The sequence below is a fragment of the Rattus norvegicus genome, chromosome 17, assembly GCF_036323735.1.
Source record: "Rattus norvegicus strain BN/NHsdMcwi chromosome 17, GRCr8, whole genome shotgun sequence".
NCBI classification, from domain to species: Eukaryota; Metazoa; Chordata; class Mammalia; order Rodentia; family Muridae; genus Rattus; species Rattus norvegicus.
In genome coordinates this window covers 33,706,455-33,733,987 of record NC_086035.1, presented here as the reverse complement: position 1 = coordinate 33,733,987, position 27,533 = coordinate 33,706,455, and the positions used below count along the sequence as shown (strand labels likewise).

Here is a 27,533-nt window from a genome sequence, read left to right as displayed (position 1 = left end):
ACAGAGCCAGCTTATGGACAGCAGTTCAAAATAAGTAATCAAGATTTCTACACGATCACTCCATTTCCCTCCATAATTCTATAATAACAACAACCCCCAACCCCCAAAACAAAAACAAACAAACCTTCCCAACAGCATTTGCTTAGCCTTGGAAAAAGCCTACTACAAACTCTGAGAAGATGGCCACATGAGCAAAAAAGTTCCTGCAAAGAACCACAGCTTGCACAGAACCTCCTGCAAGGTCTAGTGAGTGACTGAAAGCTGGACACTCATGGAGAGGCCAGGATGCCACAGGCCAAGAGCCCATTCACAAGTTACCACGAGAGTCCTTGCCGACTCAACATCCTTGTAACTAACAGGTAAAACTTTTAGGAATCTATTAATACAAGAGACCACTAACTTCTCCTGTCTTCAATACAGTGTGATGGCCTGCTTTGCCTCAACCCTCATACCTAGTGTATTTGGAAGGTGCCTTGACGTAGCACTTTGTTCTGTCACTATAAAACTTCATGAGACTATTAACACACTGGAGCACTCCATCTCTGCCCAGGCTCTGGCCACTCACATTTGGTTCAGCATCTCTCCCATTCTCTTTAAGGTGAGAGTTGTGTTTTGCTTTGATAAAAACTTGAATTTAGGTCATGTTTCCTTGGAATTATTTACAAAACACACTGCTTTTTAAAAAAAAATCACCTTACATAATATTTAAACTGTGAACACTTCTTAAAGACTCTGGCCCACTTCTTAGTCAGGTACACATGTGGTCAGACATATACATGCAAGCAAAACACACACAAAATCAATCTTTTATTTTTTTAAAAAAGTCCTTCTGGTATGAGGACATGTTTTCTTTTCAGTAATTTTTTTCAAGTTTCTTTTCAGTGATAGTTAAACAAAAAGCTAGGGACAGAAAACATCAGGAGTGAAAACATACCTTTGATGTACAAAGTAAACAAAGTTAAAATTCTATCTGTCTTTAATTCAGGAGCCCATACTCAGGACACTAGAAGGTCCCTGCAACTTCCTATGTTCTAGCTAACAAGGCCATACAAGAATAATGCAAACTATGCAATCCAAAACTTGCTTATATAGCCTACCCTTGCTTGCCCCTTTCTCTCCATAAAGACCATAACAGAAGCTTTGGACCAGGCTTCTCCTGGCTCCATGACCTCCTGATTTACATGGGTGCTTCCTGGATGGACTGGCTACCTCTCAGGAATTACTACCAACCGACAACTCCCTTTGCAATAGTTACCCTCTCCTGTTCCACTAGGCTCACATGCAACACCTGCATAATAAGACCTCCACTGAAAAGTCTCTTTAAGCAGACTGTAGCAAATGACTTAGAGAAACAAGCCCAGAACCCAGCACTATAGAAGCCAATCAGCTACAGAAAGAGCCCATCTGAAAGGTAAGGTAAACAGGACCTGGAATGAGAAAAAGGACACAGGAGAGTAGAGAGAGAAGCAGATATGGCGAAAGTATTTTATTTGCATGTATGAATGTGCTAAAGGCATCAATAAAAATGTTAAGAGAAAAATAACTTTAATGCTCTGATTTGTCACTGATCACATTCCTCTATGATCACTTAAATTTATAAAATTGATTTTCCATTTAATTTTAGAATAAATGTATTTCATTTAATAAATGAAAATAAAACTTTTCCCTTTCTAATCTTTCCCTGGACCTTCTTCACCAATAAAATAGAGAATCAATGTCCCTCCCACTACACCAAAGAAAGAGGGTCTCAAAGTCAGAAGAAATGGGGGACAGAGGGGAGGGAGTCTGCTAATAGGAACTGAAATTCCCAGAAAAAAGGCACTTTACTCTGAAGATTTTACAAGGCTCACTGGTAAGAACTTCCTGATTGTGGTGAGATGGGATGTTATAAAACCAAGGCAAAATTTTAATGACTATCCTTAGTCCATCATTGTCTACCTTCTAGACCTAACCTAACAAACACCTTGCTCATCAGTAAGTCAAGCCATTAGATTCAAGCAACGAGAAGCTAAGAAAGAGTAAAGGCAAGGAGTGCAGGGATTACCATGTGAAAGAAGACTCAGTGGTAGGGGTTGGGGGAGACACTAAAACCCAGGGCTGTGGGCTCCCTATAAGAAACAGCAGAAAGGTGCACTGAAGCTCCCGGAAAGGGCGGTGCAGATCTTCCTGGTTGCTGCCCCCGTGGAGAGCTCGTAGGCAGCACCCCACTAGCAAACTTGAGCCTCGGGACCACAGGTAAGACAAACCTTCCTACTCCAAGCGACCTGCCTAGTGAACTCAGGACACAGGCCCGCAGGAACAGCTGAAGAACTGTAGATAGGAAAAACTACACGCCCGAAAGCAGAACACTCTGTTCCCATAACTGGCTGAAAGAAAACAGGAAAACAGGTCTACAGCACCCCTGACACACAGGCTTATAGGACAGTCTAGCCACTGTCAGAAATAGCAGAACAAAGTAGCACTAGAGATAATCTGATGGCGAGAGGCAAACGCAGGAATCCAAGCAACAGAAACCAAGACTACATGGCATCATCGGAGCCCAATTCTCCCACCAAAGCAAACACGGAATATCCAAACACACCAGAAAAACAAGATCTAGATTTAAAATCACATTTGATCATGATGCTGGAGGACTTCAAGAAAGACATAAAGAACTCCCTTAGAGAAACGCAGGAAAACATAAATAAACAAGTAAAAGCCTATAGAGAGGAGTCACAAAAATCCCTGAAAGAATTCCAGGAAAACACAATCAAACAGGTGAAGGAATTAAAAATTGAAATAGAAGCAATAAAGAAAGCACAAAGGGAAACAACCCTGGATATAGAAAACCAAAGGAAGAGACAAGGAGCCACAGATACAAGCATCACCAAATAGAATACAAGAGATGGAAGAGAGAATCTCAGGAACAGAAGATTCCATAGATATCATCAACACAACGGTCAAAGATAATGTAAAGCGGAAAAAGCTACTGGTCTAAAACATACAGGAAATCCAGGACTCAATGAGAAGATCAAACCTAAGGATAATAGGTATAAAAGAGAGTGAAGACTCCCAGCTCAAAGAACCAGTAGATATCTTGAAACAAATTAATAAGAGAAAACTTCCCTAGCCTAAAGAAAGAGATGCCCATAAACATACAAGAAGCCTACAGAACTCCAAATAGATTGGACCAGAAAAGAAATTCCTCCGTCACATAATAGTCAAATCACCAAATGCACAAAACAAACAAAGAATATTAAAAGCAGTAAGGGAAAAAGGTCAAGTAACGTATAAAGGCAGACCTATCAGAATCACACCAGACTTCTCATCAGAGACTATGAAAGCCAGAAGATCCTGGACAGATGTCATACAGACCCTAAGAGAATACAAATGCCATCCCGGATCACTGTATCCAGCAAAACTCTCAATTACCATAGATGGAGAAACCAAGATATTCCATGACAAAACCAAATTTACACAATATCTTTCTACAAATCCAGCACTACAAAAGATAATAAATGGTAAAGCCCAACGTAAGGAGGCAAGCTACACCCTAGAAAAAGCAAGAAACTAATCATTTTGGCAACAAAACAAAGAGAAGAAAAGCACAAAAACATAATCTCACAACCAAATATGACTATAACAGGAAGCAACAATCACTATTCCTTAATATCTCTGAACATCAATGGACTCCACTCCCCAATAAAAAGACATAGATTAACAAACTGGATGCACAATGAGGACCCTGCATTCTGCTGCCTACAGGAAACACACCTCAGAGACAAAGACAGACACTACCTCAGAGGGAAAGGCTGGAAAACAACCTTCCAAGCAAATGGGCTGAAGAAGCAAGCTGGAGTAGCCATTCTAATACTGAAATAAAATCGATATTAAACTAAAAGTCATCAAAAAAGATAAGGAAGGACACTTCATATTCATCAAAAGAAAAATCCACCAAGATGAACTCTGAATCCTAAATATCTATGCTCCAAATACAAGGGTACCTTCATACATAAAAGAAACCTTACTAAAGCTCAAAGCACGCATTGAACCTCACACAATAATAGTAGGAGATTTCAACACCCCACTCTCATCAATGGACAGATCATGGAAACAGAAATTAAACAGAGACATAGACAGACTAAGAGAAGTCATGAACCAAATGGACTTAACAGATATTTATAGAACATTCTATCCTAAAACAAAAGGATATATCTTCTTCTCACCAACTTATGATACTTTCTCCAAAATTGACCATATAATTGGTCATAAAACAGGCCTCAATAGATACAGAAAGATAGAAATAATCCCATGCATCCGATCAGACCACCACGGGCTAAAGCTGTCCTTCAACAACAATAAGGGACGAATGCCCACATATACATGGAAGTTGAACAATGCTCTACTCAATGATAACCTGGTCAAGGAAGAAATAAAGAAAGAAATTAAAGACTTCTTAGAATTTAATGAAAATGAAGGTACAACATACCCAAACTTATGGGACACAATGAAAGCTGTGCTAAGAGGAAAACTCATAGCTCTGAGTGCCTGCAGAAAGAAACAGGAGAGAGCATATGTCAGCAGCTTGACAGCACACCTAAAAGCTCTAGAACAAAAAGAAGCAAATACACCCAGGAGGAGTAGAAGGCAGGAAATAATCAAACTCAGAGCGGAAATCAACCAAGTAGAAACAAATAGGATCATACAAGGAATCAACAGAACCAAAAGTTGGTTCTTTGAGAAAATCAACAAGATAGATAAATCCTTAGCCAGACTAACAAGAGGACACAGAGAGTGTGTCCAAATTAACAAAATCAGAAATGAAAAGGGAGACATAACTACAGAATTAGAGGAAATTCAAAAAATCATTAGATCCTACTGCAAAAGCCTATATTCAACAAAACTTGAAAATCTGCAGGAAATGGACAATTTCCTAGACAGATACCAGGTGCTGAAGTTAAATCAGGAACAGATAATCCATATAAACAACCCCATAACTCCTAAAGAAATAGAAGCAGTCATTAAAGGTCTCCTAACCAAAAAGAGCCCAGGAACAGATGGATTCAGTGCAGAATTCTATCAGACCTTCATAGAAGACCTCATACCAATATTATCCAAACTATTCCACAAAATTGAAACAGACGGAGCACTACCGAATTCCTTCTATGAAGCCACAATTACTCTTATACCTAAACCACACAAAGACCCAACAAAGAAAGAGAACTTCAGACCAATTTCCCTTATGAATATCGCCGCAAAAATACTCAATAAAATTCTGGCAAACCAAATCCAAGAGCACATCAAAACAATCATCCACCATGATCAAGTAGGCTTCATCCCAGGCATGCAGGGATGGTTTAATATACGGAAAACCATCAACGTGATCCATTATATAAACAAACTGAAAGAACAAAACCACATGATCATTTCATTAGATGCTGAGAAAGCATTTGACAAAATTCAACACCCCTTCATGATAAAAGACCTGGAAAGAATAGGAATGCAGGGCCCATACCTAAACATAGTAAAAGCCATATACAGCAAACCAGTTGCTAACATTAAACTAAATGGAGAGAAACTTGAAGCAATCCCACTAAAATCAGGGACTAGACAAGGCTGCCCACTCTCTCCCTACTTATTCAATATAGTTCTTGAAGTTCTAGCCAGAGCAATCAGACAACAAAAGGAGGTCAAGGGGATACAGATCGGAAAAGAAGAAGTCAAAATATCACTATTTGCAGATGATATGATAGTATATTTAAGTGATCCCAAAAGTTCCACCAGAGAACTACTAAAGCTGATAAACAACTTCAGCAAAGTGGCTGGGTATAAAATTAACTCAAATAAATCAGTAGCCTTCCTCTACACAAAAGAGAAACAAGCCGAGAAAGAAATTAGGGAAACGACACCCTTCATAATAGACCCAAATAATATAAAGTACCTCAGTGTGACTTTAACCAAGCAAGTAAAAGATCTGTACAATAAGAACTTCAAGACTCTGAAGAAAGAAACTGAAGAAGACCTCAGAAGATGGAAAGATCTCCCATGCTCATGGATTGGCAGGATTAATATAGTAAAAATGGCCATTTTACCAAAAGCGATCTACAAATTCAATGCAATCCCCATCAAAATACCAATCCATTTCTTCAAAGAGTTAGGCAGAACAATTTGCAAATTCATCTGGAATAACAAAAAACCCAGGATAGCTAAAGCTATCCTCAACAATAAAAGGACTTCAGGGGGAATCACTATCCCTGAACTCAAGCAGTATTACAGAGCAATAGTGATAAAAATTGCATGGTACTGGTACAGAGACAGACAGATAGACCAATGGAACAGAATTGAAGACCCAGAAATGAACCCACACACCTATGGGCACTTGATTTTTGACAAGGGAGCCAAAATCATCAAATGGAAAAAAGATAGCATTTTCAGCAAATGGTGCTGGTTCAACTGGAGGTCAACATGTAGAAGAATGCAGATTGATCCATGCTTATCACCCTGTGAAAAGCTTAAGTCCAAGTGGATCAAGGACCTCCACATCAAACCAGACACACTCAAACTAATAGAAGAAAAACTAGGGAAGCATCTGGAACACATAGGCACTGGAAAAAATTTCCTGAACAAAACACCAATGGTTTATGCTCTAAGATCAAGAATCGACAAATGGGATCTCATAAAACTGAAAGCTTCTGTAAGGCAAAGGACACTGTGGTTAGGACAAAACGGCAACCAACAGATTGGGAAAAGATCTTTACCAATCCTACAACAGATAGTGGCCTTATATCCAAAATATACAAAGAACTCAAGAAGTTAGACCCTATTAAAAAATGGGGTTCAGAGCTAAACAAAGAATTCACAGCTGAGGAATGCCGAATGGCTGAGAAACACCTAAAGAAATGTTCAACATCTTTAGTCATAAGGGAAATGCAAATCAAAACAACCCTGAGATTTCACCTCACACCAGTGAGAATGGCTAAGATCAAAAACTCAGGTGACAGCAAATGCTGGCGAGGATGTGGAGAAAGAGGAACACTCCTGCATTGTTGGTGGGATTGGAGACTGGTACAACCATTCTGGAAATCAGTCTGGAGGTTCCTCAGAAAATTGGACATTGAACTGCCTGAGGATCCAGCTATACCTCCCTCAAAAGGGGAGGAAGGGGGGCAGGGCAGGCAATTCACAAATGGGGAATTGAAAGCAAATAATTTGAAAACCGAATTCAGCCTCAGAGAAGCACAGAGCTGGGGTGGCCAAGTTGGCTCTCACCTGAGGTCTGGAAACTCCTGGCCTCCCAGTGACTCTCAAGAGAACTCGTATTGCGCTGGCAGCAAGATAAGGCCTTCCGATGTTGCAGAGAACGTAAGTCAGCTGAGATCACCAAAGCCTTAGCTATGGTGCCACATTGGCTCAGAGCATTCTCGGGAGGTAAACATGCTAGAAATAATCTACACTGCGGGGAACACTAGGCATGATTCCTGCGGTCCGTTCATGTTCCAGCCGGGGCAACATGAAGGTTCAGCCAAGGAAATGCTCCACTAAGTGAGATGTGAAAACTATGCAAGAGCAGAGAGGACTTATTAGAGAGTCAAATTAGTACACAAAGACATACATTTAGACTGTGACAGACAGGATTAGCTGGATGACAGGTTGATCTCCAAAGTATTCTAAAATGCTGACTGTCTCACTAGCAGGGGAGTGGCAGGGACTAAACCACTGCCTGGAGTTGTGCTCAGCAGCATATATATTCAATCCCTATGCCTCAGAAGCAAGAGGCAAGAGGATACCTCTAGCCTAGGAGTTCGGGGCTACCCAGGACAAAGAAAGCAAAACTTGTCAAGGCCATGACCATTAAATAGCTGTGGTGGTTTAAAAAGAAATGGCCCCCCATAGGCTCATAGATTTTGAAGGTTTGGTCATTAGGGGAAGTGGTGCATCACTGAGTTTCAAATGCCCAAGTCAAGCCCAATCAGTTTCTCTCCCTTCCCCTCCCCCTCCCCTCTCCACCCTCTCCTTCCCACTATGGCCCCCATCTCCATCTCTCTGCTGCCACCCAACCTAGATGTAGACCTCTCGGCTCCTTCTCCAGCACCATGCCTGCTGAATGCTGCCAGGCTTCCTGCCACAACAATAATGAACTGAACCTGTGAAACGGTAAGTCGGCCCCTCTTAAATGCCCCTTATAAGAACTGCACTGGTCATAGTGTCTCTTCACAGCAGTAGAACACTGAGTAAGACAACAGGACAACTGGAATTTTAATTATTCTACTCTGATTCTCTAATGACTGGTTTATGTTCTACTATGGAAATCTTAAACACACATAATAACCTCTATGTCCCATCGTCCAGCATCTTGTCTTCTGATTGAAACATCCCTCCATCTTGACAAACTTTTATGTTGCTTTTTGAATGAGCACTTTAAAACAAACATATTGCCTCGTCTACAAAGGACTGTATACACAGCTCAAATTTAGAGCTTTGACATGTTATCCCCTAAACTGTCAAAATTTATGACTCAGAATCAGGATTATATTAATACCATCTAATTTTTTTCAAGAGCAAAACAAAAGCTACCTTATTGCAAATATGAATATGCTAAATGAGCACAGAAAGGATGAGAAAGACTCACACCTCAAGTTAACTCCAGGGAGGAGGAGACAAGAGGCATGGAGAGGGTCAGGGAAATGATGGTTTAAATAGATTTCTATATGCTCCCCTGCAGCTATGAGTATGAATATGCATTTTTAGAAAAATAGGTGGGTTTGGGCAACGCAGAGTAGAGCACACCCTGAGGCATCACTCTGGATGAAGAGCCGAGGCAGAGAGAGAGCAAAGGAACACAGACCACGTGAGGTTGTCCCCTTGCCATTCTGCCCTACACTTGTTCATCTCTCCCAGGAGGTATAACTATGACGTTACCTAGTTCAGCGGCAGAACCAGGACTTTTATAAGCTTTCAACCAGCGCGGCAGGGACCTCAAAGACCACATGAAATTCCAGCTATGCAAAATGTGAGTGCAACAGCAGCTAAATGCTCTCATGCAGAGGAGACGGCCTTCTTTGCCTCTGTACCGTGCCCCACATGCTATGGAGGTTGTACTTTGGGTTGCTGGCTTTATTTGTGTATAGGGGCACATGATCAGTATGCAGATATGCATGTGGAGGTCAGAGGTCAGCTCTGCAGAATCATTTCTCGACACTTTAATGTGGGTCCTGGAGATTAAACCCAACTCGTCATGTCTGCACAGCTACTTTACCCAGTGAGTCATCTTGCTACTCCCCTGCCAACACTATCACCAGCACCCCCAGTGTGTGTATGCGTGTGTGTATGCGTGTGTCACATGTGAGTGCCATGTAAATCAGTGAATAACTCTGTGGAGTCAGCTTCCCTTCTACTTTTCTGTACGTTAGGTTCTGGGGAGTGTAGTCTGATTGTCAGGCCTGCATGGTATAAGTGGCTTTTCCCACCGAACCACCTTGCCAATGCTAAACTAATAAATCTTTGCATAACAGCAATCACCAATAACTACCATAGAAACTGAATTTGCTAACTACATCCTACACTGGCAATCAATCATGACCACTACTCTTAATCACCAATACAGAAACAAGCCACAGGGGAAAATGAAATGGATTCCACTTAGTCACCAAGATCTGAACCAAGCAGTTCCTTTTCCAGGGCATAAAAGGTACAAATATCGACAACCTACTGTTTCTATAAAAAAAAAATTTACCTAAAGAATTAAAAATTAAAATTTGTAGGTCTAACACTTTATTATTTAACTGAAATGAATTCTACCCCTTCAGCAATCTTGACGTCAAAAAATTGTCTTTCTCCACCCTGGTGTGCAGCAGGCAGTACTGGAAAAGCAATCCACATCCATGTGATCGGTAGTAAGGTGCAGCCTGTTCCCATCCCGGGACCCTGGGACACCAGCCTGTAAACACAGCCACTCAGGATGCTGAAACCAGAGGACCACTCTACAGGCCTACCTGGCTACATAAAAAGAGGGCTGGGGACATAGCCCAGAGCTAGCCCAGATCAGACCCTAGGTTCAAGTACCAGCATCACAAAATGGAAAACTATGGTTCATCTTTCAACTTAAAACAGCCATACCTGGAAGAGGAAGGAGCAGTACTGACAATATATAAAATGAAAAACCTTACAGTTCTAAGTCAGAAAAAATCCAAAGAAAAGAAGTGTGTTTTCTTAGGTTCAGAAATGAACTTGTCGGGCTGGGGATTTAGCTCAGTGGTAGAGCGCTTACCTAGGAAGCGCAAGGCCCTGGGTTCGGTCCCCAGCTCCGAAAAAAAGAAAAAGAAAAAAAAAATGAACTTGTCTTCCACAGAAATGTGGAACACTGCTACACTGCCAAGGTCTATGCTCTGCAGACACTTCTGCAAGGACCTCGCTCAGACCGGCCTGCTCTGAGAGCAGCTCCCAGTGGCCCTCTACCTGCACAGTTCATTCCAGAAACAGTTAAACTAGAAACAGGGGGATTCAGTTCATCAGGGGCCCGTTTTAGAGTTCCTTATCTGCAACTAATGAGTGATGGAAGTGGTAAGGTCCAAGGGAGGTTTTAAAAGGTGCCTCACGCTAACTGCTGTGGGGAAGGGCAACCAAGACACAGAGCATCCCCACAGCATTTCTGTCATACATAAGCCTGAGGCCAACGTGTTCCCAAACTACAAGTTCATTTCTAGTTATCATTATTTGACTTAGCCATCATTTGTAGGTATTTTTTCTTTCTATATAAAGAAAACTTTCACTTCTTAGATAAATGTCTCAGGTCGTGACTAATTGTCTCAAGTCATGACTAATACTATTCATCTACTCTGCCTTAATTAACACAAACAGCCAAATTACCAGAAAGTTCAAAACAAGTGAACTCAAAAACACAAAACAAATAGAATGGTGGGGCCCACGAGATGGCTCAGCATGTAAGGGTGCTTGCAGCCAAGCCTGAGTACCACAGCTTGATCCCTGGACCCCATGCAGTAGAAGGAGGTAACTACATCCCTTTCATCACTTTGCCCTATACTTGTTGTTTCTCCTCTGACTATGAAGTTATCTTAGCAGCATGGCTAGGATGCTCATATGAATGCCTACTCCTCCATCCAGCCAGACCCCAGGTAAGAGTACCTGGGCTGTGTAACTCCAAGACACAGAGCTCTCCAACTGGCTCTGTCCAGTCACAGCAGCAGAAGCCGCATATGGTGGAAGGAAAAGATTCCCTCCAAAGTATCCTCCGATCCCTAAATAGGGACTGCGGCACATGAGCCCCTCCACACACACACATAGATGGATGGATGGATGGATGGACGGATGGACAGACAAATGTGAAGGATACATTTTGAAAGGAAATGTGATTAGTAGTAGTTACAGAAACAAAGACTGTTAAAGAACTGATGATGAGCTAAGGGATTTCTTCTGGAGTAAATGTTCTACAGCCAGTGCTGATGGCTACCTAACTCTGAGAACATACTGACTGTGCTTCATAATCCTTGTATTAGAGTAACACCATGACCACAACAAATACGCAAGTCCAGGAAGGTTGAACACCAGGAGAAATATCAAGATGGTAGTATTAAAATTTTTAACATACCTAACAATACTACATACTTGAAGTCTAAGGAGAACCGTCCCCTCACTGAAGAGACACAGGAGCAGAAAGAGTAGACTTTCCCCTCTCATGGATACAAAATGAGCTTAAGTGCTTCAACTCAGGGCTAATGGTAGGTGTGGGGGAAAGACCCAGTACAGATCCAGGGCCTCTCTAAAGACAGATGCCATTGGCCTAGACATCCTTGTTTTCACTGGACAACTCATTAACAAAGCATTTCCACCCCACAAGACTGACAGAAGACAAGAAAGAAAAACAATGTACAAATCCCAAGGAATGTTAGAAGTCTACAGCCATTTATTCAAATAACAGCACACTTGAACACCTCAACAGAAATGTTCAGAAATAAAACCAAGGAAATATTATTGAGATATTCATCACCCACACATTAGTGAAAAGGGCACTGCCCTAGCATACAGTCTGATATAAAAACGTTTCATTTGTTTCAACTTGTCAGGAATTTAAGCTGAAATAAGGCACTATTCCCGCTGACACAATAACAGTAAACAGGCGTGCCAAAATCAGTGGGCGTTTCCCCAGAAGGTCAAGGAATCGCCCGTCAGCTTAAATTGGTTTATGTTATTAAAATGGTTAAACATGGCAGATGTCACCTAACTCCCAGATCCTTTTATAAAACCATAGTTGGATTAATTCAATCCAAATTCTGAATAATAGCTTTCCCAATTTCTAAAAATACATCAACTTTGTCGCTATCTTACAATTTCTGTTTTATTTGTCTAGCTCCATCTCAAAAGAAATTTCAAGGCCATACATCTTGACATAGTGAAAGGCAATAATCACAGCACTCAGCAGCGCTGTTAACATTTCTGAGCCACAGGGGATTACACAGGCAGATGCTGAGGAGAGTGCCTGCCTGCCTCCCAGCCGCCAGAGCTACTCAGCCTGCACTGCAGCTGTGAGAGACTGAAGCTGCTAGCCGTGCAGTCAAACTCAGGAAAAACCCTGAGCACAATTCCAGCATCCGAAATAAATTAAAGTAAACAGTATTGCTCTCTCTCATCCACCCTGTTAGCAGCCTCTCCGCAGAGCTGGAGACCACACACTCGGACCACACAGCGCCAGTCCAGCTCACTCGCACGCAACATCTACAAGCTGTCACTCTGCAGACAGGGGTGGAGGGGGTTGGGGGTGAGGGAGGGTATGGGGGTGGAGATCTAGAAGGATGAGGGAAAGGAGGGGAAGAGAGGGGAGGGGAGCAGGAAAGGAGACAGAAGAGGTCCCTGCACAGACAGCCAGCTGGAGATTGGAGTGGGCTGTGGGGAAGTTGGAAAGGGTGGATTCCACAGCCCTCCTTGAGAAAACAAGGCCCTGTGCAGTCCTGACCTGACTCCCCCACACCCATTTAGTAGCTGATGAAGGATTAACAAAGCATCCATTTAACATCAATTAACCTCCTATCCATCACAGGTCAAAAGAGAAAATCACTACTAAAAGCATTTCATTAAAATAAAGCCAACAGGTCATATTTTCTTAGAATTTATAATGTATAATTATATTTTCTTTACAGGTTTGTATTAGACAAGTTATAAGTCTCTCTCTTGGCTATTAATAGTATACATTAAAGGATTTTTGGAATAGAGATTGTGGGGTGTGTGTGTGTGTGTGTGTGTGTGTGTAGGTGTCCTTGCCCGTGCATGTGTGTGGAAAGCAGGTCAGTCAGATGTCTTCTCTTGCTCTCTACCTTTTTGGTTTTCAGTCTCTCTCTCCTGCACTCCAGGTGGAGACACCATTCGGCTGGGCTGGCTGCTAGCTCCTGGGATCTGCCATCTCCAGCCCTCTGTCCTGGAATAAGAGATACCACACATGGGCAAAGGAGATCCAAACGCAGGTCCATCTGTTAACAAGGCAAAGCAAGCACCTGACCCACTAAGCCCATTTCCCAGCCTTGAAATCAGAAACTTCATTCATAATTTTCCCTCATTGCATTGAGACATAAACTTAATTTTCTGAAATATTTATTAATACAATAAAATAAAGTAAGTTGCCTTTTATAGAATTTCGGGTTAAAAGTACATTTTAAAATTAACTGATAGAAAAATATTAGGAAAAAGTCAGAAAATGAAATTATAGTCAAGAAGGAATTCCAAGATCAAATAAATAAATAAATAACCCTCAGAGAATAATCTTTTTCCCTCAGGCCTCAATGCAAAGCCATAATTAACAAAACCAAAACCAATCTCAAACCTGAATGAAGTTAAGAGAGCCCAAATTTGACTGCAGTGGTGCCTGCTCAAAGACAGGGCTCAGACAATCTGCAGGAAAGCAGGCTGTGTGAGTAGAGCTTCCTCCCTGGCCTTCTTCACCTCTCTTTAGAATTCATTTCCTTCTTTACCTCTAAAAATGAAAAGTAACTGAAATATGTTATCTCTGTTTTTAATGAAAATATGAGTGTTTACATCTTAGTCCATCATGAGAGAAAATATAGTAATTACATGACATAATTGGAAATTATGCTTAGTAATAACATAGTAAATGAGTGACACATAATTTCTATTTATTTTTCTACTTTATCTCATGTCTATTTGTTTATAGATGAGGAAAAAACTATTACCTCCTGCTATACTTGGACATGAGAGATTAGGGGAAGAGAATGTGCCTGAGGTCACCAGGAAGCAATACTGACCAGAACAAAAAAGCACACAGGCAAAATCTGCGAAGGCCTTCACTATTCCTCCATAACCCATCTATTACCTAAATCCTGCCTTATCAGCTACTCTCATAAAACAAGCATGGACTCACTGAGAAGAGCCACTCAGAATGCTCCTTGTTCCCTATAAGAAGCTAAGCACCTTCTCACACTGCACAGCCAACGGCTGGAGTCTAACGCTGGCTGGTCCTCAGCCCACTGGATGCTGACAAACTGTCAGCAATGAAATCATACTACTTACGGAGAGGAAAATGGAAAGGCAGCTTCACATAAAAACACACTATCACTCAAAACTCCCTTCTTAGATCCATATGGAACAACAAAACTTAAGTCCTTGTATATCAGAAATTGTATTTTTCAGAAGAAAAAAGTTCAGGTGTCATTCCTAAAAGTCAAACCACCTATAAAAGATTGAAGAGGTCATTAGCAAATACAGCACTGATTAGGCCATTAAGATAACTTGGGCTACAAAGGAAAGGATCTCCTGGAACCTCAGCAGGTTGACTCCCCATATCCCAGGAACGGGGAGGGTGGTAAAGAAAAGTCGGAATGTAAAGAGATTTGTTCAATCAAAGCACTCATTAAGGGATTGCTATGTCCCCGGGTATTACAGTGGACAGCAATAATAGTAAAAGATCAGGAGGCTGAGACTGACCACGGCCTTCAGCAGAGTCATGGCAGTGGGACAGCTCAACAGAAAATGAATATCAGCAAATTTATTTTTTTAAATATGATTAGGAAGGGAAGAACTACAAAAAATAAAAATAAGATTCTGAGATCAAGAGAGGACTATATTTCTTCCTGCAGGTGACTTTCTTATTGCTCCTCTAAGCATACACAAAGAAAGAGCCGCATGTTAGCGAGATAAGAAAGACGGTCAAAGGCAGAAGCGGATGGGCTGGCTCCCTAGCCAGGTACAGAGAGAGATGCATCTCTGACCATAACTGGAAAAGGAACTATCTTGGTACAAGGACCATGGGTTTTACTCAGACAGTTCTATTTTTCTAAAGCAGGTGGCAGGGTCATCTACTAAGCATAGATGTGAATGGATGAGTGGTTTGAAAAGTGTGAAAAATGCTCAAATAGATTTTGCATAGGATGTGGGTGATCATCTAGAAGATTCCTTGAGGCCCCATTGAAAGGTATTACTCCCTGCCTCCAGTCCTTGAGAGCATCTAATTTCCCCTCCGTACCTTCCAGCTTTTGGTTTCTCTTTAAGCCTCACCATCTTTTGGATAACCACACCTCCTCAAATAGTCCCTTCATTAAAGTCTCATTTGAACCATCTGGCATGAATTCCGATTGCTGCAGAGCCCCTAGCTTACATACACATACATCATGTCACTCATGTGGGGCTTTCATTATGATGAAACCACAGCCAAATAACTGAGGCTATTTGTCTTGCTTTCTCAGTAAAATTATAACGAATGCAAAAATTCCAGAGTCACAGAATTTAAAACTGAAAATGACCTTTAAGGAGAAAGGAAGAAAGGAAGAAAGGAAGAAAGGAAGAAAGGAAGAAAGAAAGGAAGGAAGGAAGAAAGGAAGGAAGGAAGAAAGGAGGGAGGGAGGGAAGGAAGACAGGCAGATAGACAGGACGGAGGCAGGGAGGAAAGAAGGAAGGAAAGATGAAAGGAAAGAAGGAGGGAAGGAAACCATTAAAGCTTCCAGAAGAACCTGCTTACAGAGCAAGGGAGCGCCCTCAACACTACAATTCTGAGTACTAGGATCTACCCTAAGCAGTCAATTTTCTCTTCAATTAAAATTTAGACTCCTTAGTTCCAGGAGAACAAAGTACTCTATAAATAAATAAATAAATAAATAAATAAATAAATAAATAAATAAATAAATAACCACTCCAGTTGTAATTGCCACCAACAGTATTGAGTTTAAGAATATTCAAGAAGGGGGTTGGGGATTTAGCTCAGTTGTAGAGCGCTTGCCTAGCAAGCGGAAGACCCTGGGTTCGGTCCTCAGCTCCGGAACAAAAAAAAAGAATATTCAAGAAGCTTTTTTGATGACCAAGTGTTATTAGGGGAAGGCAGCTGTCAAACAAGTTGGTTCCAAATGCCATGCTTGACCGAAGGCTCTCAAATAACCAGAGAGCATTTACCCATGCTCCCTCACTGCCACTCAGAGGCAGCCCAGATTACGCTTATGCTGATCATTGTGAATAGTCACTACCAATCGAGTTCTACAGGGAGTCGTGGGGGTACACACCTACACGCCCCAGAGTTCATCACTCAATGCTTCCTCGTACCACTTAGTAACCAAAGTTATTTCCCACCCGATCAACCTCAAAATCACCTACTTTAATGTAAGCCTAAAACTCATCTACTAGATAAACACTAAAAACATAATCTGTGTACTATGCAGTAGGCGCTACTAGGAGCCGGGGCCTGATAAAGGTGAGTACAGAAAAGCCGGGCATAGATAGTGGTGTGTGTCTTAGCACTGAGGAAACTGTGCCACGAGGATCACTTCAGCCAAGCTGAGCACCTGAGCAGAGTGAGACCAGAAAGTGTGTGAAAAGGTTAACTAAGAGACAAGTTTATCCCTAGCGTTTCCTACGTGGTAAGATCCTGCTGTTGCTATACACTTAGAGATTCTATTCAACACCAAGTCTTTTACCAGAATGCAGATTCTTAAACTGTGGGTGGCAATCCTGTAGGTTATACTGAATATAGGTAACGGAATGTGGAGGTAGAGGGGGAGAAAAAAAAAGTTAAGTCTTCTGAACACATGGGGTCAAAAATGAATTTAAAAATCAAACATATAGTGAATCAAAAGTGTTACTAGGAGTACTCAATCCAACTTTATCACAGCATTGGTTCTGAACTCTCTCTCTCCCTGTCCACGGTGCCATGTCACGAGAGTATTAAAACCAAACATACAAACATACAATTCAGAGTCAAATCACTTTATGTTACAAATAGCAGTCGTTTTCACTGTATGTTACTAGTTGAACAGAAAATATCTCCTATAGGCTCCAAACCTCCTAACACTGTTTTAGGTAGTTTTGAAAGCTTTAGGATGAAGAGCCTTGTTGTGAAAGTGAGTCGCCAGGGGGTGGGGACTTGAGGTTTTTGAGCCCAGCCCTACAGCCTGACTTCTACCTGCTTCCAGTTCCTGAGGTGTCCCAGGGCACAGTCCTGCCACCATGGAGCTGCCTCACCAGCATGGGTGATATAACTCCAATCTATAAACCAGACTAAGCCCTTCTTCCCTTATGCTGCTTGGCAGGAACTTGGTTACACCAATGGAAAACGAACACACACTATATATATATACAAAGTGTTCTGTTCTTAAAGAAGAAGAATGGTTTGATTACAGAAAGCAAAGACTATATACATTTCCCTACCTGGCCTTCCTCAGCATGCAATCATCAGATAAATGGGTCTTTGACTCGTGTTGTGTCAGGATTTTAATTTGAAGAACTGCTGTTTAGAGTTGCTGATTTGAAGTTCTAGAAAGATCATCAATGAGTTTTGCTTGGGAGTAAGGACAAATTTGCAACAATTTCCAAAATGTTCCTAACTGCACTCCTACCATTTTGTACTATGTATTTATATGGAGCAATGTTCCCAGTACTGATGATTAGAAAATTAAAATAATCAGTTCTGAAAAGCATTGAAGATGCTCAGTGTCCTGTGGTTACAAATATTAAACCAAGACTTAACTCTTTATGTAAAGAGAATTGAGTTATCCAACTCTACGCTTTCATCTTTAAAAAATGATGTTTACATGTATACAAAAATAAAATGCTTTGTGATTTACGGTTAGTGAATGGCTACATTGCCTACCTATTTTATAAAGTCATGAATATTCTTTATAAGTTTTAAGTGGCAAGAGTTGAAAAAGCCCCGTACAGCCTTTACAAATGTTTTGAATGTAACCTTCGAGGTGTCACCTTTGGAGGCTAATAGTTCAAAACGTCTGGAACAGTAAATTAAATAATTGACAAGGGAAAAAAAAGACCACTTTTCAATGTCCCCAAAAATTCTTTCCAACAAACGGAGTAAACAATCTGTTCCCTTGCTTAAAAATACTTTTACTGAGTCAAACAAAAGAGAAGATGTAAGAAGCAAGCTCGCATCAGCGTCTTTCGAATCACAAATTTTTCACATTTAGATCTTCTTGTTTTGACTGTCAGTTTTGACTGCCACTGGCGGAATCTGTTACCAAGCCTGGGCCATCACATGCTAAGCTTTATAAACAAAGTCTTACTATGCATTAGTAGGGAGATAACCAGTAGCCATTAGTTTTTTGGTTTTTTGTTTTGTTTTGTTTTGTTTTTTGTTTTGTTTTTTTTAGTATAAGGCATCCAAATGGTCTAATGAAGGTGTGGCTGAACACGCACTTGCTACTCCCAGAGTAGTAAAGAAACCACTCAAGCTTCCCATCCGCGTTAGTATGGGGGGGTTACGCGGATTAAAAACCAACCCTCCATATCTGCCGCTCCTCCCGGGTCCAGCCCGGAGGCCAGCGCGGAGGCGGGTGGGAAGACTCGGCCCGCAGCTCCCAAACGCGCCCGGGTCCCTCACGGCGCCGTCCCAGGTCGCTCAGCCCCGACGGTTCGGTGCCCTGCGGTTCCACTCCGGGCCCCGGACGCTACACTTACCTGCAGCTTGCAGGCGGCGTCAGGTCCGGGCCAACCCGCTCCGGGCCGCAGCAGTCTGCCGTAGGGCCGCACTTCCGCACGCCGCGAGCGCCGAGCACGTCGATCCGCCGCCTAGCCGAGCGCCGAGTCCTGGATGGGGGGGGGGGGAGGACTAGACTATGGAGAAGGGAAATTAGATGGAGATGACAGACAGGATGAAAGTGGAGAGGGAGGGACGAAAGGGAAAAGGAGGGGAAGGGGAAGAGGAAGGTAGAGAGGTGGAAAGAAGAAGAGGAATTGGTGGGAAAGGGAGAAAAGGAGGGAAGCAGAAAGGAAGAGAGGGAGAAAGTGAAAGGGTGGAATTAGGAGAAGAAAAAGAGGGGAGAGGTAAAGAGGTACAGTGGTTAGGGTCACAGTAGATATTGCTAAAGAGTTCACAATGGGTCAGGGATCAGCTCCAGGGCTGAGGCAAACCTCAATCAAAGGACTGCATCTAGCCAGGAGTACCCCGCCTTAAGGGATCTCACAGGTCAAAGCTTTGGAGTTCCAAGGCTCTGAGAGGCAAATTGATTTGCAAACTCACAAGACCCCCAAATTATAGAAATGACTTCCATCTACAATCCCAAAGCCCTAAGCTTTGAGTGTACCCTCCTGTGTGCTGGGCTCTAGAGAAGGCCGGCTGAACAGAAGCAGGAGTTCCCCTGTGACTTCCTCCATAGCAGTCCAAGCAACAAAGGACAGTGGCAGAAGCATAGAACACGGGTCTACTTGTGGTTGTGTTGCCATGACTGTAGAGAGAAATAGCTACAGGGTTCCCATTATCTAAGACCATAACAGCCTAACCTTTCTAACTCTGAGACCCTTTCATACAGTGCTCTGTATTGTGCTGACCCTCCCACCCCACAACCATAAAATTATTTTGTTGTTACTTCATAACTGTAATTTTACTACTGTTATGAATGCAATGTAAATATCTGTTTTCCCCTGTGAAATGATCATTTCCCCCAGAGAAGCTGAGAGCCACTGGCCTAAGCTCTCTTTTCTTTCTCAAGTATCTTTATGTGCAGCGTTATGCATTCACTCAGTGCATACACTGAGGAGGGTGCTGTTCAGGTACTACGAATTAAGAGATATCATATGGCTTCATTTTGCTCTCCTATTTGTGAGAAGATATGTCAAAATGTTTCCAGAACCATCCCTTCTGAAGAGCAAGGGAACACTCCATACATGAGGGAGAGGCTTGGCAGCAGAGGTCCTAAGGAAATTTGGTAAGAAATCTCTGGCAGTCGCATAGCCTTTCACAGTGAAACAAAACTCTTCAGGTCTCAGTGACTTGACGTTTATCAGGTAAGGCTACCCTGCCAGCAAAGCCAGAATGGTGGCTCTTGAGAACTCACGGAGTTTTCCTGGATCAAAAAAAAAGTAATAAATATGCTATGCTAGCAAAACAGAAACACTCAGAAGAGGAAAGAGACTCTTTTGTTACTATAAAGAACACTGGAACAATTTTCTTTCTTTTTTTCCCCCCTCCTCAAGTTTCTGGTCCTAACCCTGAAGTCAACGAGCAAACACTGGTGCAGAAGTTGCCAGAAAATAAAATTGTTAAACCTAAAATTGCTGTGGTAGCTGCTGAGGCAATTACAAATCATTGTATAGGTTTATGTTTTCAACACTTTCAGATTTTATTAGAACTAAACAGAGGGATTTTGACGCCGTACTCCCTGGTCAATCCAAAACACTCTTTAGCAACACTAGGAGATGTCGCTACGCTCCTTGGATAATTTATGTGTGTGTTTTGCCTTATATCAATATCTTAAGTACTCAGTACTGCATGGCATGTCAGTTTGAAAGGGGCCATACATAGTTAGTGTGCGACCTACCCCTCTGCACAACTGTAAAGAGGCCATCTCTTAAGGCCCCCATCTTAGCAGAGGCTAAGTATTAGTCATCCTTGCTCATAGTATATTCCACAGAGACCCACTATGACAGTGATTCAGTCCGTCAGGCTGGCCACCCATAAGACCAATAGCCACAACCTGTCAGCAGAATACCTGTCTCTTTGTTTACTCTCTTGTCCTACTCCTGAGCTTGCCGGGAGAATGGACTTTGTGTGTTCCACAAAATGGATGTTGGATGAAAAGCTGAGATTCAAGTGACACCGGAGCTAGGGACAGAGAGAGACCTGTTTCTAGTCATCTTCTTCGAAGTCTGCTAAATGGCCAAGTGAAAGGGGAGGGGGCAATATTTGATAAACAAATTTTGGCAATACAGCGACGGCTGGCATGCTTTAAGCAAATACTGCCGGCTTTGACATCCTTCATGTTTAAAGCTATAGAGACTATTTGAAAGCCCGCATGGTTGTCACACAACTGAGCTCCTACAGCAATTTCTTAGCCATGGTTTTTGGTTTAGGAAACCCTTCGACTCAGATTCTTTCTACCTTCGCTTTAACTATCCTGTGCTCCTAGCAACTGCCTGGATAGGAACTTAGCAATCTTCATTTCTCACTGAAAAGTCTTCAACATAGTCATATGTCTCTGATCAACTCTACAGTGAAATGGAGCCCTGTGGGCTTTTTATTTACTTGAAATTTGCATATTTCAATTTGAAAGTCGTAAATAAACTTGGCTGTAAAGAAGGGGCATGGTGTTACTGTTACCCCAACCATATGGTTATTACTGCCATCCAATGCAATAGTGCAGATGTGCTGAACACCTGTGTTTATATCTGGGCGTCTCTGGTGGTAGGTTATGTCCGTAGGTGGTCCATGAGGGAGTGAAGAAATTGAGGAAAGGCTCTCTCTGCCAAAGATATATGAGAGCCACATAGCCTGGAAAAAAGGAACTGGGTCAGAATGTGGAAGGGCTCAGTTAGCATCCTGGGATGCTCTAATTCCTGCTCAGTCCCCAGAGGGCAGAAATAATCAAATGCTATGATTATATGTGAATAGGAATTAAGATTCCTTTGGGATCTAAATAGGGGATTTCTAACTAAATGTATGGTTTCATCTTAATTACTTTTAGTTTTTCTTATTTTGTTGTTTTTGCTGTCATTGTTTTAAAAGAGTCTCACTGTATTGCCCAGACTGGCTTTGAAATTCCCTGCCTATGTCTCAAAAGTGCTGGAATTGCAGGGGTGTCCTCTCGCACACAGCTTTTAATTTAGTTTAGATTGCCAGCTAGGAGTAGATGACTCTGTGTGTGTGTGTGTGTGTGTGTGTCTGTCTGTCTGTCTGTCTGTCTGTCTGTCTGTGTATGAGAGTTGTGTGTGTCTGTGAGTGTGAGTCTAAGTGTGTGTGTGTGTGTAAGTGTGAGTCTGTGTGTGTTTGTGTGTGTGTATCTGTCTGTATGAGTGTGTCTCTGTGCGTGAAAGTCTGGGTGTGTGTCTGTGAGTGTGTGAACCTGTGTATGTGTCTGTGTGTGTGAGTCTGTGTATATGTGTGTGTATGTGTATGAGTGTATCTCTGTGTGTAAGAGACTGTGTGTATGTCTGTGAGTGTGAATCTAAGAGTGTGAGTGAGTGTGTGTGTGTATGTGTGTGTGTGTGTGTGTGTGTGATATTGGATAGTTTGGATATTTTAAACTTCTGTTTAATTTAAAATTCTGTTCAATTTGAACAGAAATAAATTGCACGTCAGTGGACATAGAACTGACATAGAAAATGTCATCATTCTCCAGTTTGTCCATGGGGGTGGTAACATGTGAACACAAGGATGCCAGCCAGTGTTACTGGCTTTCATTTTGTAGTTCAGCTGCCAAGGTCTGTTCTCCCAATGGGACCAGGAGTATCGGCTGTGGTGTCATGCTGTGTACAAGACTTGAATCTTGCTACCCTCCTTCAGGAAGGTGTCCCTCTGTCCAGGGTGTCAGCTTGCATACAGTTTGCCCATTTGTCTTCAGATCTCATTTTTAAAAAAATCTAATTTGACAAAAATTTTATCCCAGTCCTGTCAGTCCACGATGGCAAGTTTCCCTATGTTCAGCAGGACTCCCCTAAATTGTAAGGCTCAGAAGCATGTCTCTCACAGGGACTGACCTTGGGTTCTCAAGGCAATGACAGGACACCAGCACTGTAGCTCAGCGTGTGAAAAGCTGTGTAAAAAGGTAGCTGTGCCTTACCCACACAGGATGCCTTCATCCTCAACTCTCTATCCTATGGATCAGGAAGCAACCATTGCCAGAATGTTTTTACATTTCTGGGACCCTAAGACATAAGGAACACAGGCACACATAGACGCTGGGAAGCATTTCCATACCACACAGACTTTCCACCGTCACCAAGTGAAACCTTTTTATTCTCGGCTGCACCCTTTTAACAAAGACTCTTAACCAGGAGAATTGACAAATACATCATTTTTCATTGCTACTGAAAAAAAGAAGAAAAAGAGAAAGAGAAAAAAAACACTCAAAGTGTTCAACAGCAAATTACTACAGGAAACAAAAATATCCACAGTCCTGAAAGAATCAAGAATTAACTACAGCACTATTGGTTAAAAGAAAAATTACATTGAAAATCCAAAACCTACTTTCTGGTTCTTAGGTGATGTAACTCCTGAGTCTTTGACCTTTGGAAAATTCCAGTTAATCTCAGTTTTAAAATCGGCTGGATAGGAGAAAGCCTGAAGTGCTTTAAGCCCCCAAAATCCACAAGTAGGTTTCAGCAATGACTCTCTGAAGGAGTTTTGGCAGAGCCTCAAGACTCTCTCATCTGGCACCTCTGTCTGGCCATCTGGACAGAATGGGGCATATGGGTGGTGTTAGTGCAGTTTTTCCAAATAATTCTGTATACCATGGTAGTGCATCACTAATTACTCTGCTGTTCAATTGAAAGGTGGGTTTTCCCCCAGAGGCTTTCTTCTGTGACTAGGTTACCTATAACACATCCATTTTAAGCAGAACTTTGAGGTGGCTCCCTCCACCTCTCTGTTTCTATAATCCTTAGCTGCCTGGTCCTCAATCACTTCCCCACCTCCCTGTTAGCCTCCTACCCTGGAAATAATTACTGTGCTAAGTAAGGTACAATCATCGAAAGGCATTTTTGCAGGTTAACCATGAAGTAAAGTAATAAAAGAAAATAATATAATGATAAATATTTGAGCTGTGTTTTCAATTTTTCATTTTTATTGAATTTCTCCTTTTTCCATTAAGTAATTCTCCCCATGCTTGACCGTATTTTTCAGACCTTGGCTGTTTGGATTATGTTTCGGTGTTTTCTTTCTAGCCAGCGTGATGCATACCCATGCCACTATCAGTTAGAAATTCAGATGAACGCACAAGCATGGATGTTATGCTCCCTTCAGATAAACAACAGCTTCCCCAGACCCTATGGACATGTGAGCATTCTCATAAAGTTTCATTTAAAGACAAATATAAGTAAAACTATACATCTGCAAAAGATATACTCTTGGTAGCTGATAAACTTTATGGAAACTTCATTTTAGGAAAAAATAAATGACAGCAATTGCTATTCATCCCATGATGTCATTTTGCATCTTAGATCTGTTTAACTCTAATTGTGACTGCTGCTAAGTGGCTCCGATTTGCGAGTGTGCATTTGTTTAAAACACATTCAGAAGGAAGTTTGCTTTTCTTTTTCTTTTTTTGAGAATCAGTTTTGAACGGAAATTTCTAGACCTTGGTTACAGTTTCAACTTGCTGTAAAGTTCAATGCTCTTCATCTGCCTGATGGAAAAATGACCAGCCATGGTGGGACAAGTCCCCATGTCGATAAATATCCAGGAAAGCAATGTGGAAAAATAGTAAGCACCAGGCAGCTTCCTGGGCACTTGCTACACATTAATAGGCTGATAACCACCGGCCCTTCAGTTGGCAGCATCCTTCCCAGTAAGTATCTCAAGCCAGATACTCTGTCAGTCAAGCAGAACATGAGTCAAAGGCAAAAAGACACCAAGTGCAGTGCTCTATTTGCCCTGCCCTCCACATGGGTCTGGGCCTGTTTTAAGAGAAATCAAATACCAATTAATTCGTAGAATATTCTGGGATTTTTCTCTGGCATGAGATGAGTCAGCTTCCCACATCACAGAGACAGGGGACCTATGACATATTAGTTGATGGTCTATAGTTTCAGAATTTCCACATTGTTTTCCTTAATGACTCATAACCCAATAACCTTTCCCTTGAAAGGTGTCTGCTTCTAGCTGATTCTGCAGTCAATTCCGGGAAGCACTTTACCACACACCTACAAAACAAAATTAAAAAAAAAAAAAAACCTAAACCAACCAAACAAACAACCAAACAAATTTTTTTTCTGTAAAAGAAAATGTAAACTTTTCAGTCACCAATTCAGAGAGATCTTCAGTATGTGCATGCACATGGCCATGATTCAAATCAAACTCTTTTCACTTCCAGGAATATAGACGGAGATGTTTTGTTTTGTTTTGTTTTGTTTTGTTTTGTTTTGTTTTGTTCTGTTTTGCTTTTCAAAGCAGGGTTTCTTTGTGTGCCCTGGCTGTCCTGGAACTCACTCTGAAGAACAGGCTGGCCTCAAACTCAGAGAGATCCTCCTGACTCTCCTCGTGAGTGATGGGATTAAAGGAGTGTGCCACCAAATCTTGTTTAGTTTGTTTGTTTGTTTGTTTGTTTATAATCAATTTTTGTTGTTTGCTCACTGTTTACTATTCAGGCTAGCTGACACAAATCAGTTTGCCTTATGAAAAAATTTAGAGGAAAATCTTTAACAACTCAGATGATAGCCTCCGAAACACTGAAGAATCCGCTTGTTTTTGAGGTGTGTTTAAATTAGCAAATTTCTCCTGGGACCAAATAAAGGACCCACACTGTTGGCTTAAGTTCATGTGAAAACGTAGTTACGTCGGAAGGATTGGAAGGTGGAAATCACTTCATGCACAAGGCTACTGTCAAAACTAATCTCTTCACAATGGATTCATTACTTTAAGACATTGACTGTCCCATAGTCATCACTCTTCAGGATTTTTAACAAGAATTTATTCACAGTGGAAAATGTAATGACTTGCATGATTGGCATATTCCTTATGGTGGCTTGTTGAAACAGAAAAAGAGAAGCATTCGGAGTAGATTTAGATGTTGCTCTGTATTAGAATTGCCTTAGCGCCATTGGTGCTTGTTGATCCATTCACAGCAAAAACAAAAACAAAAACAAAAAAAAAAAAAACCCAAAAAACAAAAACAAAAACAAAAAAAAAACCAGAGTAATTTCCCTTTTTAAAGAAAGGAAAGCAAGATAGGTGCATGTAACATCACAGGAAACCATTTAACACACTCTAATGACGAATCTTGTAAAATGGCAAAAGTTACTCAAATATATTTTAAAACCGCATGTAGATGCTAAGAATCCAGTTACTGTCAAGTGTGTGGGTCACACTTGCAATCCCAGGACTTGGAAGATGGAAGAACTGAGGCAGAAGAATTACCACGCCAGCTTAGGATTCAGAGTTCCGGATCAGTCTAGACTGAAGAGTGAGACTGCGTGTCAAAAATAAAACAAAAAGACTAATAATTTCATATTAATTGGCTTACACTAACCAGAAATGTTCCTCATTTTGTGACATTTAAAGAACCTAAGTCATTTAGGACCCTCACATATTTTTAGAGAATTTTTTTTTCACAGAATCAAAGCCTTCTACTTTTACCCAGTGTTCTCTTGGCATATAAACTATTGGAAACTTAACTTGTATAAGCCCAGGAACTCTTAATCTTCTTAAATAGAAATAAATGTTTCCAAATAGAAGCAGGTTATTGAGCAGGTTATTTATTCAACAAAATCTTCACAGTTTACTTACTTCGCTGTGAAACAGCTATGTAGAAAGACACTGAGTAACTCTGATCAATGAACTTAGGTTGCCACAGCCTTAGCATATCTTTAATATTGCTGCTAGTGGTAACATTGCTTCTGATCATTGTGATTGATAAGGGCTTTCAATTTCCGAGAAACAGAACTGGACTCCTTCTCAATGTACACCAGAGTGTGGAGTCCCAAGTGTTAAACTCTCCATGTAGTTTGGTTAGGGCCTCCTTGTGTGTTTCAGGCCGGGGTAAACATACTGCACACCCTAGTGGCCAGTCCAGGAATGAGCCCTCTGCATGGGGCTATCTTCCATGGTGGCCACCAGAACACTCTACAAAGCCATAGCAACCATTTTGACCTTTTGTGAAGGTGGAAAACATCAACATGCTATTCTTACCGCGTAAAAAATTCATCTCCAGTTCATAAAGACTGAGAATCATCTTTGCACCCTCTATTTCCAAAAGTTATCATTTCAGTATTAAGGAGGGGAAAGCTATTATACACTCAAAACTAGCTGATACTATACAAGCTTGAATTATTGGTTAACAAGAGGAAAGGATGGAGGGAGACAACGGAAGCGAACACAGAAGTAAGTTTCAAGTTTTTCCTCCCATTCCCTCCCCTTCTCTCTCCCACCTCCTCTCCTCCACCCTTCCCTTCCCTTCCCTCCCTCCCCTCCTCTCCTCTCCTTGCTCTTTCCTGTCTTCCTTCCATTTCTCATTTTAAACAGAACCCATTGTCCTGAAACCAGAAATTCTTTCTTTTGAAAACACTAACAGGTGTCTGTGACTGCTCATATCGTGCATGAGATACACATATGCTCACAGGCTCATACAAAAATCACATGTACACACATATACACACTCACATGCACATAC

General features: G+C 41.5%; 1 protein-coding gene across 10 annotated transcripts in view; it reads right to left on the bottom strand.

Annotated features, from left to right (window-relative positions):
- Exoc2 (exocyst complex component 2) overlaps nt 1-19,039 on the bottom strand; it is a 191,953-nt gene extending 172,914 nt beyond the window's left edge. For 7 of the 10 annotated variants that reach the window (XM_039095324.2, XM_039095320.2, XM_039095325.2 and 4 more), the window contains exons 1-2: nt 18,892-19,032; nt 13,305-13,405 (exon numbers count right to left, since the gene is read on the bottom strand). The gene's annotated coding sequence lies outside the window, so the exon portion shown is untranslated. 10 annotated transcript variants of the gene reach the window in all.
- Between the last annotated feature and the right edge of the window lie 8,494 nt (nt 19,040-27,533).